The sequence below is a fragment of the Haliotis rubra genome, unplaced genomic scaffold, assembly GCF_003918875.1.
Source record: "Haliotis rubra isolate DU_JTF1 unplaced genomic scaffold, ASM391887v1 Scf597, whole genome shotgun sequence".
Classification (NCBI taxonomy): domain Eukaryota; kingdom Metazoa; phylum Mollusca; class Gastropoda; order Lepetellida; family Haliotidae; genus Haliotis; species Haliotis rubra.
In genome coordinates, this window is record NW_025767298.1 from 423,482 (window position 1) to 443,140 (window position 19,659).

A 19,659-nucleotide genomic window follows, 5' to 3' on the forward strand; every position below is an offset into this window, starting at 1 on the left:
CTGACGAGCTGTCACGAGCATATTGTGTCAGGTCAATTTGATTGAACTAATTATTCTTATATCTTTTTCTAACTCTTTGATTATTTTTATGTCCTTCATCTAGCATTGTCTTTTCCTTTCTTTTCAGAATATACCTGAGGTGCGACCAGTGTAAAAGGGTTTGGCACGCAGATTGTGACAACCCAGAGCTAAAACTCTATATTACAGGGGAACTTATAACAGTTACCTGCACAGCTTGTGCTTTAGGCAAGTATATATTTTGCTTCATTGTATTAATATGATTTCGAAGTATAGAGCTAACAATTATTAGATAATACTCTGATTAGTCTCTATAAATCAGGCTCACCTTAACAAAGCATTTGCTAATACATTGAGTATGATGCATCTTTAGGAAACTTTCATTTTGCATATTTAGGCTAATAAATCTTTATTTTCTTCTTTTAGCTTAAGCATGTCTCAGACAGTGAATTTCACAGTGGAAAAAATGGCCAGGTACACAACCTCCAAGTGAACGAGGATGTGGCCAAACTGTTTATGACTGCAGATACTGGTAAAAATGGCAAGCCTTTTATTTTGAATAGCAAACCGTTTAAACTGTATGGGCTGTATGTAACTGCAAATTATGAATCATCTCTCATATTTCTTAAAATGACTACAAATTTCAAAAAAGCTGTTTCAGATTTTTTGTTGAGATCTGCAGAAACAAAAGTATTAAATTATATTTTCAGTAACTTACAATGCTTTGCGGTTAACCTTTAATTTAAATGAATTTTATTTACATAATTATTATTTGGGTTTGTGATTGCTGCAGTTTTACTGTTCTTTTAAATCATTTCAGATGAAGAGGTTAAACAGATAATCATAGATCAATTATGTCGGTCACAGCCAGAATCTGACAACACAAACAATACTAAGGCGGTGCCAGTGGCAGAATGTTGTGGGGATAATCCAGGTCAATATATTAGAATACTCTGCAGGGTTATGCAATAATTCCTTTCCAGTTTTTAAGGGTAGTTTTGTTGACTAAAGACTGAATTTTGGAAAGACGTGTTTTGAAAGTGTTGTGTATTAGCATGATTGATTTATCAATTTTATTAAGTATTTTGCATAAATAGATTTTACAATTGAACTTTACTCAGTAAACCTGTTATACCTTTTCCAGAATTTGGTAGTATCATGTGGACAAAAACCGCAGAAAAACTGATCCTTGAAGAGCACCAAAAAATTGAGGAGGAAAGAAACCTTTAAAAAATAAGTGGAAAAGAATTTCTCAGATCATGCCTGTTAACAAGTATCACTTCACTGCCGAACAATGTCGCCTCGAGATAAAGAGTCTGAAAGACAGGTATGCCAAACAGAAAAATAAAAATAATACATCTGGCGAATCTCCATCGAAAACAGATCCTCAACTTGAACATTGTTTTGAGTCCCAGCCAGACTTCAAACCAGTAGCAAACATTGACACAGGAGGAGTTGATTCTTCTGCACCGTCAACTGAAGATGACAAAGCTGAGAAACCTAAACCCATGAAGGATGAGGCAGGTAAATGAAAGTATTACTGCTATTTGCAAGAAGTAGTCCTTGCTGAAATATTACAAAAGTCTGAATTGTGGTGAAACCTTTTTAGAATTTATGTTCAGTTATTCTTAAAAGGAGTTCAGAGTCCTTAAGTTAGCACGGCATCTACTGAATTAATAGACAAAGTGTGTTCAAATTTGATGTCATGGAATCTTAGGGGATGCCCTAAATATACTATTGTCGGTGTTCATTGTTTGGTACAAGCAGATACTTAAGATGATTCTTGTTACCTTGATTTCATGTAATGCCCCTCAACAGCTAGATCTATGATATATACCCCTTTTAGATTTCTGTTAGCGGTGGGGTACATAGCCATGTTTGTCACAAACACTTGTGAAGTATTTCATTCAAGATGAGCCTAAACCAAACAAACGACGACCAAGTGTGAGTGACAGCTTGAAGGATTTCCTGAAGGGTGAAAGTGAGAGAGAGAAGCTGTTGCTGAGAAGAGACATAGAGAGAGAATGAGCACTGCAAATAAGATGATCGATGTATTGCTTGCTACAAATGCTTCAAAGTAAAATGATATATGCTCTGATAAACAGACTGTTCGTTTGACAAGAAAGTCAACCCCTTAGTTGCAAAGTATCTGTTTTTGAAGAAAAGCATCTGAAATGTTTAAATAGTGTTTGTTCATGAATTATGTATTATTATTATATTATAGGATATTTATATAGCGCACATATCCACGCACTGGTGCATGCTCAAGGCGCTGGTATTTTTATCCCTCGATCATTGGATGTCATGAATCTCAACGGCACATCGCATTATCAATCTCAACTCCCTGGGGAGTATACAACTCTTGCAGCCACTAGGCGCACCGAGTTATTGTGGCTTTCTCATCCTAATGAGGTACCCAACAGAAATTTGCGTTTAATATGTTTTATTGGTTACAGAAAAATATATTTAATGAAGAAAATATCTTCATTTGAATTCACACATTGTAAAAGTATGCAGAGGGGGGTTAAATATTTAAATGAACAGCATTCATTACCTTGATTGGTTTGTCTCCCCATCGCAATGTCTCCATTGTGGTCACATAAATAATTAAAGTTTCTTAAACATCTTTTTCTGTGAAAATACTTTCATCATTACAGTTACTATTTTTGGCCGTTGAAGTACAGTGCCAAATATATTTTAGTGTTTGTTGATCAGTGTGTGCATTTATGATTGTTAATCTTAATCATGTTAATTTTAATGAAACATACATTTCCAAATGACTGAGTTAAGTGTGTGAAGTTTTTTAAACTCTAAGATATTGAGTCTTTTATTTCTAATGGTAACTATACCAATATCCTGTTTTGATATAACCATGTCATTGACACCAAAGTGTGAAAGTTGGTTGTGTTAATAACGCTGGTGGTTGTTTTAAATGTTTTGTCATAAGTAGAGATATGACTATATGTCATTCCTATCATGTAATAAGGAGTAACAGATGTAAACTTCTTCATAAACAGTCATGATGACAGTGCTAAAGATTAATACTCATGAGGAGGAATCTTGTGCAATTCATTTGTGTGTATTTCAGTCAAGTATACCCTTGGCATTCTTATTGCAATGCAGATTTATGTTTGTTACTTCATTCTGTTACTTTGGTAATAAATTTAATACAATTATGTTATTATCTCTTACCAGGGAACAAATCTGAAGGATGTGGGCTTGCTTGAGCAATAATATTCTTATTACATCAAATTTTAAGCCTCTTTTAATTTCTTAAAATCCAAAATATATATAAAAAAACAGACATATCACATTTTTTATTCATACTGAAAAATGTAACAACTATATCAGATTGCTTTTACACAGACAGATTGTCATGATTGAGTGTCATTCCTATCATGTTACTAACCGCCTCCGTGGTGTAGTGGTTAGAGCGTCCGCCTGGAGAGCGGAAGGTAGCGGGTTGGATCCCCGACCGCGTCATACCAAAAGACGTTAAAATATGGTACTTGTTGGTCCCTGCCTGGCGCAAAATGGGCACAACAAGGACTGGTCGGCTCGGAGTCAGTATAATGTGTCTGAGTGGGGTATTCATGCTTCACTGTGGCATGGTATCTCAGTGGGCTAGCACTATAAAACCAGCTTCAGTCTGGGCTAGTACAAGCAGCCGCACATACACATTCACAGGCATGCACGTCGTCATATGAGCGAAATATTCTCAAGCACGACGTAAAACTCAGTTTCACCTCACCTCACCTCACTTCTGCTACAGGTTATTAGTGATCTTTACACATTTTAGTTGCCCCTGAGCATCAGTTTGCTGCAACATAGGCAAGGGTCCTTGAACTACCTGTTGGCGATACTAATCAATGACATCCTCAAGTTGATCTTCACGCAGAACAGTGTGAAGGACACAACAGGCTACAATTAATTTGCAGATTTCCTGTACATAGCGGATATGGACATGTCTCAGACGTCGGAATCGGCTCTTCAAGAGACCAAAGCCCGGTCCACAACCTGTCGTTTGGATCACAGACACCTATTGAAGCGCAGCTGTCGTGGTGTCAACTGTCCATTGCCCCTGTATAGTGTGAGTGTCCATTCTTTTATTGGATATGCAACATTCCCGATCAGGTGGTAATGTCCGTTGTTGTTTTCTCATAGCCACTGTTCCATAAGCTTGAATTTCTCAGGACTTCCGCATCATGTACACGGCCAGGCCATCCAATATTAAGATCAACAAATCTAGTGTCATTCACAACAACTCCTTGGAGTATGATGGAATAGAATGTTTTCGATTGTAATATGCATTTTGATTGTTGACTGGAGCTTCAATTTCAATCTGACATCCATCAATAGCTCTAGCGATATTTGGAAACCCAAAGGTGTCAAAGTCTTGTGCGATTGTAGGGAGATCAGCACGTTCAGGCCATTTGATAAACTTTTTCCAGAAGAACAGTGTTAATATAATCAATGACATCACGGCGGCATTTAAGGACACAATATTTTGTAACATCAAAGTCTTGATCTAATTTAAACAATGTTTCCTGTGATGCAAGATAGCGTAAGGTAAGTAGAACCTTCGTCTCCAGTGGGACCTCTGGTCGACCACCTGGAACCGTTCGTGAAGACAGTGAATCTGGACCTCTGGTCGACCACCTGGAACCGTTCATGATGACAGTGAATCGGGACCTCTGGTCGACCACCTGGAACCGTTCGTGAAGACTGCGAGTGATTAACATAGCACCTCCACAGTTCCTCTGTTCATTCGGAAATAACGCTTTATGGTGTCTGGTAGAAAGTTCTGCACTGTATACTCGACAAAGTCCTTGGTTTTTATCCGATCTTTTCTGAGGCTGGAAATAGAAAGAAAGGTGTCATTAAGATATAATGATCAATATGAAATTCCATTATTTTAACATTTAACCTACACTGGTGATACAGAAAACCCTAGTAAACACCATCGTTCTTGACAAACCCAGTCACACATGACGATGTTAACACATACCACAAACAGACAGTTTAACTTTACTTGTAATAATTATTAACATGAGCTGGACAGCTTAATTTTACTTGCACTCACTACTTACCAGGCGGTCGGTAATTAATGAGGGGCTTGCAATATACGAGAACGTATTCCAAGCGTTAACAAATTCAAGTTCTTCTTTCAAATCAATACAAACGTATATTTAGGCCTCTCTATCCGTGGTGATGTGACAACGGACCAGCCCACCAGCAAAATAAATCCCCATTTCCTATACTTGCTAACTATTGCCACGAAAAGTGGTTACTCGGTGGTCTAGCGGGAAGGATTTGTATCAATTCCTTGCATTACAATTTAAGTTTGTTGATTGTCTCTTACACAGTATAAAGAATGAATGCATCTCTGTAAAGATCGTTCTCCTCATCATCGCTGTCTGCTTCTAAAAAAGCGTGACAAGCGATCATGATTGCTGTCTCCACCATCTTGCATTTGATTCCTTCAGTGAGCCGGGCAAGCCGGTCACGTGTTAGGGCATGCGGCTCGAGACAGTCTTCCAGCCGACTGAGGACAAATCAAGTGTACCCAGTTGTTTTTAATATGGATGCGAGGTTGCATGGCACTGTCAGAATGTTAGTGATGTTAAAAATGTTTATCTTCTCATTAAAACAGAGTATTTTACAGTTTTTGCCAAGATTGTCATAATGCTATCTAACTACCTTCCAAATGTGACATAAGATCAATGCTTAGTGTTGAAATGTACCCTTTTTCTGACATTCCAATAACTTATGAACATGTCATATGTAACTTTAGATCATGCAATAATTATACAGCTTTTTGAGAAATGGGCGTGTGCAAAATCTTGAGAAAGGGAGATGCACACTTCATTTTCACCTGTTTTCATGGGTCATTTAATAAACTTTCAGGACAAAGAAAGGGGTATGTGTGTGTCCCCTCACCCCACCCCTTCGGGATGCACCTATGTATAATTTCTTAGTTGATAGGCTATGATTGTTTTATTTTGTATTGTCATTCACATGGTATGTCATGTTGAAGATGAGTTCCACATTACAATGGTCTGTATATCTTAGTAATTTGTATGACCTCCAGTTTTTATGAAATATATGGCTTATTAGAACACAAATAAAATACAGCATATTTGGTGCTACTTGTGTGAAGCACAAAGAATACACATTTGTAACAAGTTATATCCATCTTTTTGTTGATAAGTATTATTAATTATAACCCCGCTACGAAGTAGTAACAGTGTTGTAAACTCCCCAAAAGTTCAGCCAGACAACTGGTCTGGTAACTTTCAAAAGTTACCAGACCAGTTGGAAAGTTGCCAGTCATGACTTTTCTGGATTAAGAAAAATAAAAAGAATGTAAATAAGAGGATGGAACTGTTTAATGTCAGGTTATTGTCACAATAACACATGTTTTCAAATCTGTTTCAGTCAAGGCTTTAGTCAAGGCTTTAGTCAAGGCTTTAGCAGTTTAGTCATCATATTCAAAGTCAGATTCGTCCAAATCTGATAAAACAGAATCATAGTCTGAATCTGAAGGGGGTGCAGATTCAGAACTTCCCCCTGCAGTAGGCACTTCTTCAGCTTGAGGCACTTCAACTTCACTCAAATGATGCTCTAGAGTATTCAGTGAAACTGAATTCCTGACCCGCTTTGACTTAGACAAAAACTCTGGCCTTCTATGATGATATTTGTTCCACTTATGTATAGAGTGTGTTGGGTCAAAGTCAACAATTGCCTTTGAGTGAAGTTGGATTGTCATCAAGAGTGCCATTGATGAGCTGCTTAGCTTGTTTCTGTATTGAGACTTGGTGAGTTTCATTTGTGAAAATCCTCTTTCGCATTCAGCACTGGAAGATGGTAGAGACAGAATCAAATCTATTACCTCCAGGATGTTAGGACACCTCTCTCTGTGAAGTTTGTTGATTGTGGCCCAATTCAAGTTTGCCTCATGGACCTGATCACTGAAAAATAATAATGCCCAAAAAATGACTTTGTAATGTTAAATTCTAGACATTATACGAATATGAGCTCTCACCAGAGTTAGATAATTACAATCAGTAATTACATGGTATCTGGCTATCAGCATAACTCAGACTAATTTCCTAACCTTTTATACAAAGCCTGTTTCAGGGCTGTCCATTCTTCTTCAGCTGCAGCTAGGTCCACCCCTTTCCTCTCTAAGATGTGATGGAAGTGATCCAACAATTTCATGAGGCAATCATCACCAAAATCTGCAAACATGAATCACTTTAAAGTTTTTATTAATCCTGAACTGAAGTCATTTGTGTCATCCATAAAATACTGACATCACTATTCTGCCTAATTACATCATGAAAAATCAGGTAATACTTCACAGTTTTCAATTATGGTAAAAACAAGTATATTTTTAAGTTATCCTATTCAACACATAACAAAGATACAAAAGTCAAAAGCAGATAATTATAATATCAAATGGGAAAAAAGCTGAACATTTTAAGATGTTTCCACCATACATGTTACAAAACATTTTTGCATATCATCTTTAATATTAGTAATAAATTTAGTCAGACAACATGCCAAATTGGAATTAAGTGAAGGGATAAAGTACACTAAGTAAAGACAAGACAAGACATAGTCTAGACACCTCATTGGTACTAAGTTTGGAATAAGTTCAATAACTATTAGAATTCACATCAGTACTGAACAACACACACACACACACCCTTAGCATCTTCAGAGCTGGTAGGCCAAGAGTTAAGATCAGCCAACTTGGTTGCACTGAAAATACCCTTGTCAAGATCATCAAATCTTCTCTGAAGGCAGCTGACTAGACCTTTAATTACTCTGGCTGACTGTGCATCATGTTCAGATGTATTTCCTGTCAAACTTTCACCTTCAAACGTGTCTGAGGAAGCAACTTTTCTCAGTTCAAATCCATCTCTGAAATGCCACCACCATATACTAAGAGCTACTTGACAGAAGAACACAACAGGAAACAGACAGAGAATACAAGCAGGGTGTAGGATTAGAATAGATTTGAGATGCTGGTGTTTGAATGAACTAGATATTACTAATTATATGCATTCATATGGTCAGTACACAAAAGCAGAGACTAACTGTGTTTACAGAAAAGATAAGCATTAGCAGGGAAAGGATTGCAAAGCCAGGTCACTACAAACATACAACTTAAAAGATTATATTTGGTCACTTGACTTGCATACCTTTCCCCCAGCTTGTTCAGGTTGACAAGTGTAGTTTCAAGCTGTCTATGGACCTGGAAGACACATCCTTCTCGTTCCTGGAGTTGCTTGGAAAGGCGAGCCAAAACACTGAGCACATCTACAAGGAAGTGGGCAAAGAAGATAATACTCTTTGACTTCAACTTTTTGATGAAGTTGATCGCCTTAGCCTGAGCTGCTGACTGGGAAAGTATCTGAGAAACCTGAAACAGACATAAATATTTAAGTAAACTATCAGAGTACTGCTGTCGTACTGAACTATAAATAAATCTGATATTAGTATCATGATGATGTTTACAAAAAGGAACATAACTGTGAATGTGATAAACGCAAGTAAAGAAAAGACATTGTACTAACTTTCTTTGCTCAAACATTTTTCAACAGATATCAAGCAAGAATGTTCAGTTTAGTGTACACATATATCTCAATGTATTCACAAAAAAACACATTCTGACAATTGTAATTATATATCATGTGTACTATCTGATTATTAGTATATTACTATCTATTGCTTATGTGGACTATCAAGGTTGCTATAACTGTAAGTTACTCTAAAAAGAGCCTTAATTGTTAAACTTTTATATGTATAAATTTACCTTGCTCAAATGAAAAACCAGGGCTCTGTATCCTTTCAGCATGTTCTTGACCGCTAGTAGCATATGGCCCACCCACCTCGTACCCCCAACTCGAGTAGGCATGGAGAACTGCAGTGTCAAAGTCTCAAAGACTGATTTTAGTTCCGACTTCTGTTTAGCACTTTTGTAGAATTTGAAGATATCATCCAGAAGTTCAACAACCTTAGAAAACAGGGGAACATTTTTCATAGCATCTTTCAAGCCCAGTTCAACACGGTGTGCCATGCACTTAATCATCAAAATAGACGGGTTGATCCTGCCTTGAAATAATGCAATGACAACATTCAGTTTACCAGTATTTACTGATGCTCCATCTCCAGCAAAGCCGACAATTTTTTCCTGTATCTCCTCAGCTGAGAGTTTGTTGAAATGCAAAGAATCTTTTATTGCTGAGTAAATTCCACTAGCATTGGCACATTCAGTCTCCATCATCCCTAGGAAATAACAGTGACATGCTCCTTGTCTGGCAAAGTGGACATAAACCACCTTGTTCTCAACACCCGAGACATCTGTTGATCCATCAGACATGATGGTACAGTAATTCGTCTGAGCCAACTCATCTTCAATTTTCTGGCGCTCAACCTCAGCTATTGAAACCATGAACTCCTTGCATGACGTACGGTTTCTGTATGTAGGTCCTAGATCCACACTCCAGCTTCCCTTCCAAACAACACATCCCTCCATAATCCGAAATGGGTCTTGAATTTTAGCAATGCTATGTGCAACTCTGAAAAGTTTCTGTAGTCTTTTCGAAACGGCACTATTTAAAGTTTGAAGACTTTTTCCGCTGGGCTGAATTCTGCATTGTGTGACTTTTCATATTGACATGCAAAATTGTGTCCGTCCGATTTTTCATGCGTGACAAGAGAATCACGTCTTAAATTACTGGAACCTACAAAAAATGGTCCTGATGCATACTTATGAAACTTATCTGTTAGTTTCCTGGTACTGAGTGGGCCATACACCGATCTACATGTTTTACAATATATTCTTTCGTGAACCTCGTCGGTTATAATCCATGGAAAATCTGTCTTCCACGAAGGAACAATTGAACGTTTCCTCTTTTTTTCATACTCATTATCTTTCTCAGCTTGAGTCTTGCGTTTGTGGGCAGCTGGAAGTCCTAAAAATAGTCGCAGCATGATATAAAAGGCCAAGCTGATAATCAAACAATACGGAAAGCATGCCATTGCCTGGACGTCGCCATGCTGTAAACTTCAACCAGAGCTCCTTACACCGATATAGGCATCGCATGTCTAGAGCGTACTCAGTAATGCACTGTTATGAGTGCAGGTCTAGATCTAAAACGGGCTCTGACCGGATAGATTTAATTTCGATCACTTGGCCAATGACGAATGAGGACAGAAACACGATTTTTATGTCAGGGAAGAAACTTTGATCTTAATTGGTTAGGTTACTTTACAAAATTACACTGATTTAACAGCCAGACCATCGGGCGTGCAACTTCTTAAAACTGACCGTCCGGTCGCAAAACAGACCGTCACGGACGGTCGGGCAGGCGGGAGTTTGCAACGCTGTTGTATGTATGTATGTATGTATGTATGTATGTATGGTTGTATGGTTGTATGGTTTATGTGTATGGTATTTATGTATGTACATTGCATAGGGCTGTATGAGTATGCAGGTATAAATTATATGTATTATTTATGCATTATGGATGTGTTACTGATTTTATTTGTCCACGTTTTATGACCCAGGATCAATTCCCCACATGGGTACAATGTGTGAAGCCCATTCTCTTCTCCCATCGTGAACATTGCAAAAAGAGGCGTAAGACCATACTCACTTATTCACTCACTCACATATGATGCGTGCATAGAGCACCTGTTGAATTTACCACACTTTATTATATGTCAGTGTTTACAAAGGGTTTCTACAAAATAAATGTACAGAAGACCAGGGGACATCGAAAGTGACATAATTACAATTTGAACAGGCAATACATTTGTGATTTTCAAAATACATGAGTACTTCTTTCTCAGCGAAAACATCGCTTTCATCTTTTGCTCTGCTGTATGTACGAAACATAGATTTTGTTACCATGACTGTTTATTATACTATCATTTAAATCCAAAATTATGTGAACTAATAGTAGCTAGTCACAGCCAATTTGAAATATTCTACCATATGTCGGCGGCATTGTGACAATTACATGCATATGTAATGCCGCTTTAAAAGGATAACGAGTTTTGACTATATGAATTATTGCGTCAGATGGGTGATTATATACTGAATAACTGATCCAGGAAATAAAATTTCAAATAAATTACATCATTTAAAAATTATTCATAACTCTAAACTGACTACATCTACAAGTAATTCTATACTTTGTATGTACAACCATATGGTTCATAGTGAATGATCTGCATTCTGCTTTTCAAAAGAATCTTCAGAGTTACTTTGATACTTTTGTTTTGCAGATTCGATGTTTAATATGGCTTCTTAATACACTTGAACTCTCATTTTTATCGTATAATTTGTCTACATTATATGCTAAGGTTTTCAGCATGATATTGTTTTATTTGGAAATCGGGCTGCTGATAGTTCAACTCGTTCATACGTAAGACATCCTTTCTTCAAACTGTATTTTTGTACATATTCTTTAAGGTCGAAAATATAATTTCCCTATTTCAAGAAAGAAATAACATATATGCCATATCATTTTGATGCCGCTCATAAATGTAAATATAAACTCATATATCCTCTTTTAAAAGGTAGGGGAACTTCATTTTTAATTTGCGATTGAAAATAATTGGGAGATATATCGGAGTCAATCAATATTGATATGATAATGAAGAATGCTTTGAGAGTGCATTACACTTGCACTTCTGACCATAGTTGTTTTTACAGTAATCGCACTTGAAAGATGGTTGGTGTCGATGTATTACGTGAAATGAGCATGTGTACGATTTTCATTTTTAAACAAAGAACGGCTTGAAACAAACACTAACAACTATGTTATACAAGATGATTGTCAAAATTAATGGTCCACAGTGATTTATTGACCTTCATGAAAACCGTCAAAAATAAAGAGAGACACCCCATGCACGTGTATGGGGGCCACTGCGTAGTGCAGGTGCATCCAATGAATTGTGTTTAGGAGTGGTGATAAAAAGAAATGGTGTTGTGTTCATTAGATGTCTGTCTTTGAAAAGTTTGTTAACGCTTATACTTCCGATCCAAATTGAAAGTTCAGGTCCCCCTATGTTTTTTTAAGAGTATATGTGACCACTGTTGCAAGTGAATTTTATCATCACTGTCCTTATTGTTTCCACCATTGATCATATTTTCTATTGCCATTGTGTTTGCATTGTCATTGAATGTGTACTACCGCTCTATTTTGTACTGCCATTGAATGTGTGCCACCGCTCTAATTTGTACTGCCATTGAATGTGTACCACCGCTCTAATTTGTACTGCCATTGAATGTGTACCACCGCTTTATTTTGTACTGCCATTGAATGTGTACTACCACTCTATTTTGTACTGCCATTGAATGTGTACCACCACTATATTTTGTACTGCCATTGAATGTGTACCACCACTCTATTTTGTACTGACATTGAATGTGTACTATCACTCTATTTTGTACTGACATTGAATGTGTACTACCACTCTATTTTGTACAGACATTGAATGTGTACCACGACTCTATTTCGTACTGACATTGAATGTGTACCACCACTCTATTTTGTACTGACATTGAATGTGTACTACCACTCTATTTTGTGCTGACATTGAATGTGTACCACGACTCTATTTTGTACTGACATTGAATGTGTACTACCACTCTATTTTGTACGTACATTGAATGTGTACTACTACTCTATTTTGTGCTGACATTGAATGTGTACCACCTCTCTATTTTGTACTGACATTGAATGTGTACTACCACTCTATTTTCTACTGCCATTGAATGTGTACCACCACTCTATTTCGTATTGACATTGAATGTGTACCACCACTCTATTTTGTACGGCCATTGAATGTGTACCACCACTTTATTTTGTACTGACAAAGAAGGTGTACTATCACTCTAATTTGTACTGCCATTGAAGGTGTACTACCACTCTATTTTGTACTGACATTGAATGTGTACCACCGCTCTAGTTTGTACTGCCATTGAATGTGTACCACCACTCTATTTTGTACTGACATTGAATGTGTACCATCACTCTATTTTGTACTGACATTGAATGTGTACTACCACTCTATTTTGTACTGACATTGAATGTGTACCACCACTATATTTTGTACTGACATTGAATGTGTACCATCACTCTATTTTGTACTGACATTGAATGTGTACCACCACTCTATTTTGTACTGACATTGAATGTGTACCATCACTCTATGTTGTACTGACATTGAATGTGTACCACCACTCTATTTTGTACTGACATTGAATGTGTACTACCACTCTATTTTGTACTGACATTGAATGTGTACCACCACTCTAGTTTGTACTGCCATTCAAGGTGTACTACCACTCTATTTTGTATTGAAATTATCGTTTTTAACTACATTTATGAATGTACAGCATATCGTTGTTGTTTAGTGTTTTACACTGAATACTTTTTAAACGATGTAACTTGATAATCAACTCTAAAATCGTCTATATGACCAAAATATTGGCAATGCAACGTCGCACTTAGTCACTATTGTGAACGCATGACTCCAAATTGTTCTGAAATCATTCAAGTTAACAAATGTTGTATTTAGACAAATAAGTGTATTCAGTTTTTTACATGCAGAAAGTATTTACTGCAACATGTGTGAAAGTATTTTGCAGACATATTATCAATTCTGTATTACACACATATTATCCACGGAAACTGGTGTGTGAATATAAAACAAGGAACATATTTTTCGATATAGCTGACATTATGTTCCTGCAATTTGTTTACAAGAGCTGTTAACGCACCAGTGAAGCAGAAAGAGTTATTGACAAAAATGTATTTATAAGTATTTTATGATATAAACAGTATGCAATAATTCATTGCAATTGTTCAAGTGAGCACATGATTTCATCATAACATTGTTCATTACCCATAAACGAGAAATAGTCCAGGCGAAATAATATACACCTGGACAAAAGTTAAGCAACACCCAATTCATATTTCATTATTTTGTTCGTATGACGGAGTGCTTTGCAAAAATATGTGATTTTGGCAACAATGGTCTGTCGTAGATTTATTATCGCAAGATAGGGATGATCAAGCATGGAAAACGTGCATTTGCTGAACTTCGTTCACTGACATCCGTTAAAAGTGAAAAGTCCACTTTAAAGTCGGGAACTTCGATCGCAGTGTACTCGGTGTTCCGAGATCAAAAGTAACTGAAACTTTGTCGTTGCAAGGCGTCGTCTGTCTACTGCCGAACGATGGCAGATTATTGGACAGGTCGTCACCACTCGATAATAAGCCGTTTAAGTGACAAACATCAACACAAATGATGTGAGGGATCGCCCAAGATCTGGCAGACCGAAAATAAACGAACGATTGACGTTGTGTCGGGTCCGATCCAACTGGAATTTGGTACACTGGAGACGGATCCACTGGTCAGATGAGTGCAGGGTGCTTTTGCGGATGGTAGATGGTAGAGTGCGTGTCTAGAGACAACGAAACACAAGATTTGCCGCTAAAAACATACAGTCAACTCTAGCATTTGGAAGGGGATCAGTTATGATCTGGGGATGTGTATCCTATGACTGCAAATTGCCTCTTATGACAGTCAGAGGGAACCTTAATGGTCAACAATATCAGGATGCCATCTTACGTCCAGTTGTTATTCCTCATTTCGATAACCACCCTCTGCGCACAAGACCTGCATACATGGACGACAATGCTAGACCACGCAGAGCCAGAGCAGTAACCGAGTTATTGAGACAAGAAGCCGTCACCACCCTGCCTTGGCCAGCTTGTAGTCCAGATCTGAACCCAATCGAGCACGTTTGGGACATTTTGGGTAGGACAATCAGGAACCGTGACCCCCCAGTACAGAATCTGGCTCAGCCGGAAGCAGCACTTCTTGCAGAATTGAACAGGTTGCCTCAGAGACGCATTCAAAGAATTGTACAGAGTATGAGACGGATGGTCCAAGCAGTCATCAATCTCCGTGGATCCTACACACGATATTAAGTTTTCTTTGCTCAGAATAACTTGCAAATGGACAATGAACATTTCTGACACCTAATATAGTCAGTGCATTGCCTAAATTATCCGCATTGAGGATAGTTTTATCATGGTATTTTTTTCTGCTGAAATGTACCATTCAGCAAAGTTTCCTTTTTAGTGTACGCACTTAAAATCAGTAAAAATCAGTTTGTCATAGTTTGCTTTTACCATCTGCTATCTCAAAACACGTTTGTTTGTTTATAACAGTGATGAAAATTTCCCACAATCTCAAAAGTGATCACTTAGAAATATATGGGGGGTTGCTTAACTTTTGTCCAGGTGTATATATTGAAACAGGAGACATTTCAGCAGAATGCATTTCTACAAGGTCACAAGAACATACTGAACCACCAAAATCAATAATTCTTTTAAAATAAATATGAGGTTCAATATATTGATGGAAAAACATGTCTCTTATTGAGTTGTAGCCATGCTGAGTTTCTATAAAGAAATTAACGATAGCTATTGAACATGTTTAACTATTCATCTAAAAGCAAAAGCAACAATTTCAAGATGGCCGCCAAGTGTGTTTCTAAGACTGTGGAACCCTGATGTAGAGTTAACAGTTATAGATACAGAGTCCTGTCCCCAGAGTCCACCTGCAGGTCAAGATCTCCGCCAATATATTGATGCATACACATTTAATATTAATACATTGTTGGTCTCGTATAAGTAAATGAGCTATTTATTTATTATATACAAAAATAGAAGAGACAAGACCCTTTCCACATTCATACGAAATCTCTGCCAAAAGCAGAGTCGATTGTACAGTTGTGACTATATCATGAGCACATTTCTGTATTACAGCTATATGGTGTTGACTGTAAACAAATTGGGTCTGAACCAAACAATCCAGTAATTGTCACCATGCGACACGATAACGGAGCATGTTAATTACTATGAAATAGTGATGATACCAGGCGTTCGCGAAAAGGTGAGAAAATTGTTAATAACACGATGTTTCGGAGTGTGTGCTTGCTCCTTCGTCAGGTGAATGGTAGGGAGTATGATGAAAGAGGAAGCATGCACTCCGAAACGTCGTGATATTGACATCCATAAATCTTGCTTTTCTTATCCATTCCACTCTAAATGCCCTTCAAAGATTTAAAATATATTTATTTAAAAGCATCAAACAATTATGTATCGTTTTAAAATCCTTGAATTAAATGGGAATTTACGTTGGTAAAAAGATCCGAATATTTTTAAAGAAGCATAACATGGCTATTTTGCAATAATTCACACGATTGGTTCATCACCTGAAATTTGCAAGATGTTTTATGACCTTTTTCAAATACATTGTGGTGAAGTAATTCGTGTTGCAATTTGTTCCATGTTTATTGGAACATTTGCTTAGGTAGCCTGGAGTTAAAGGGACAGGTGATATGTGGCCAGTCTACTCGGGCCAATGACTGTAAGAGGTTGGAAGAAATAAGTACCGACAAAATGTTTACTTTAAATTTGGACCCGAGATCCGAGTAAGCACTGATCTTCAGCAACCCATTCAATAAAGGCGACTTAAGGGATCGGACTGGCATGCTAGCTGACTTGGTTCATACTCATGTCATTGATGTGAAATTGCCCATGATGTCAATCACAGGACTGTTTGGCAAAGAAGCAATTATTTATTATGATCTGCTTGAAACTGGAATATTGCGGAGCGTGTCATGAACAATCAACAAACGAACAAAAAAAACGTTGACTGTATATTGATTGCCGTTTGATATGCTGTTTGATAAATGTTTAGGAGCTCTGTTGATCATATGTGACTGATTGATCATTGACTAGCTTAAATGGGATTGCATACATGGGGAGGTTTTTAAGGTCGATTTTTCCTATCCAGTAGTTTGAAATGAATCATATGATATAGAAAATGTTAATCATTGTAACAGCTGGGATTGACTTACGTATATGTATATCTGTCACTGACGGGAGGAGATTATTAATTTGGTCTTGCACTGCAGTAGAAAGTTTCTGATTTTCAAGGAGCGCCTGCAAACATCGCACATGTTGGGAAATGTGTACTTTGAGAAGACAATAGATACGAAACCGCCTGCCGCTAGTTGCTAAATAATTTGTAAGTATGATCTCATGGCCGAATTCGTAGACCTAAACCAATATCCTAACTGACTGTGCCTAACATTTGACAATTTTTACATTATATATCAAACATTACCACAACACATATAATTACTACAGTGTATGTGTAATGGTATATCAGGAATTACCACAGTATATATGTAATGGCATATCAGAAATTTATACAGTGTATATATAATGACACATCAGATATTACTACAGTATACATGTAATGGCATATCAGATATTACCAGAGTCTACTGCATTCATAACGAACTCAAACTGACCACTAATGATAGACTGTGGCAGCTGAGTGGTCACAATCAATGACTTTGAGTGCTGAAGACTAGGCATCTTACTCTGGGAGTATGGGTTCGTGTCCATAAAGGGACTCAACCCCCCAATTTAGAAAAGACAAGAAAGTGTAATCCCAGTTACAATTTTTTTTTTATTATTACAATTATGCTACCACTTTCTAAAAAAGCCCTATGTATTCAAACGTACTTTCATTGTTGTTTCACTCGCTTTTAACTACATAAATAAACAGGTGTCAAATAAGGCGAGTAGCCTAGTGTGTTGTGATACAATTTCAAAACGCGAACACATCGGTTGTGTGGAATGGATTAATGACATGGCGTTGGATCCACCTATGTTTTCCTGGGATTGCTCGGTTCTACAAAATATGCTTATATACTCTCCCAAGAAAGAAACGCATCATGAAAATAGCAATTTTATGTAGCAATGAATTAAAACGTGATTCATTTTACAAAAGGTTTTGCTCTGTTTATGAGTCCTATGGTGTTTATGTTTTGAAACATCACAACAAAACGCACCATCCGTAAAATACCCGTATTTAACAGCATGATTTTCAATTTCGGCGTGTAGTGTCACAGAATACACAATTCACATGCAATGCACGTGAAAGTTGGGGATCAGATAGTCTGAATGATGGGTATAAAAGGTTGATCGTTGTCTGTCGATTATTCACTGTATTTGGAATATTATTGACGAACGCAAAATGCCACGTCTAAGTGAAGCCAACCGTCATATCGCCATTGGTTTGCTTGAAGCTGGCCAGTCTCAACATGCAGTTGCCCAACGCATGAATGTTCACCAAAACACCATTTCACGGCTCTGGGAGAGAAATCGCCGACAGAATGCGGTAGCAGATGCCCCTCGTAGTGGGCGACCTCGTGCGACCACTGCGGCGCAGGATCGCTACATCCGGGTACATCACCTGCGTCATCGAACAGCTACGGCGACCAGTACCTCTCGACAAATACCCGGATTGAGGAGGCTTTCTGCACAGACCGTCAGGAACAGGTTGAGAGAGGCTGGTTTACGTGCCAGAAGACCTTATTTTGGCCCTGTGCTTCGACAACAACATCGTCGACATCGAGTTCAATGGTGCACCAACGTTCAGGCCTGGAACCTACCGAATTGGAGTAGAATCTGGTTCTGGTGATGAATCACGATTTCTGTTGGAACGACGCGATGGAAGAATGCGGGTGTACAGACGTCGACGTGAACGTTTCGCCGACGCTTGCGTTCCCCAGGTGAACAGATTCGGCCGGGACAGTGTTATGATGTGGGGAGCGATCACCTGCCGTAGGAGAAGTGATTTGGTGATGATCCAGGGCAACCTGACAGCTCAACGGTACTGTGACGAAATCCTACGCCCACACCTCCTTCCAATCATTGATCGCCAGAGGAAGTTGTTTCAACAGGACAATGCCAGGCCACAAACAGCACGCCACACTAGAGACTTCCTCCAGAACCACAACATCAATGTGCTCCCCTGGCCCTCAAGATCACCGGACTTAAACCCGATCGAACATCTGTGGGGTGCCCTGGACAGACGGGTGCGACGCCGTAACCCTCAGCCCCAGACACTTCAGCAACTCGCACAGGCACTACAGGCAGAGTGGACTGCGATTGGGCAACACAAGATTCTGAGACTTATTCGTTCGATGCCGAGGCAATGCCGTGCAGTTCTGGATGCCCACGGTGGTCACACGAGGTATTGACTTCAGCGCCACCACACGTCTTCATGTGACACTCAAACTGACTTTCCTCGAGTTGGTGCCAAAGACGGATAAGTCTGCATTCCCATTGTGCAATTTCGCTATATTTCATTAACTCATAAAGCCTACAAGATGTTTCAAAATAGACATAAAAATACAGTTGAAATTCCTATATGCGTTTCTTTTTTGGGAGAGTATATGTTGCTTGGTGTAGCCAAACAAAATGTCCCCATAAAACTTGAACCACATCAGTGTAAAATACGAATAATGTCCTGTAGATCCATGTATTATTGCTAAGATACAACCCTTCGGAACAGGTGCGTCGTAAGCCACAAGTCACTTCGATTATTTGCTCATCCTGGATCTACAGCAGCTCGAAGTGCTTCGGCCCACTTCCAAAATGGCGGTGCGACTACTTTTTGGTTGCCTTGCCAACATAAAGGACGCTGGAGGAGCTCGATGACGAATTGGTCAATTTATGA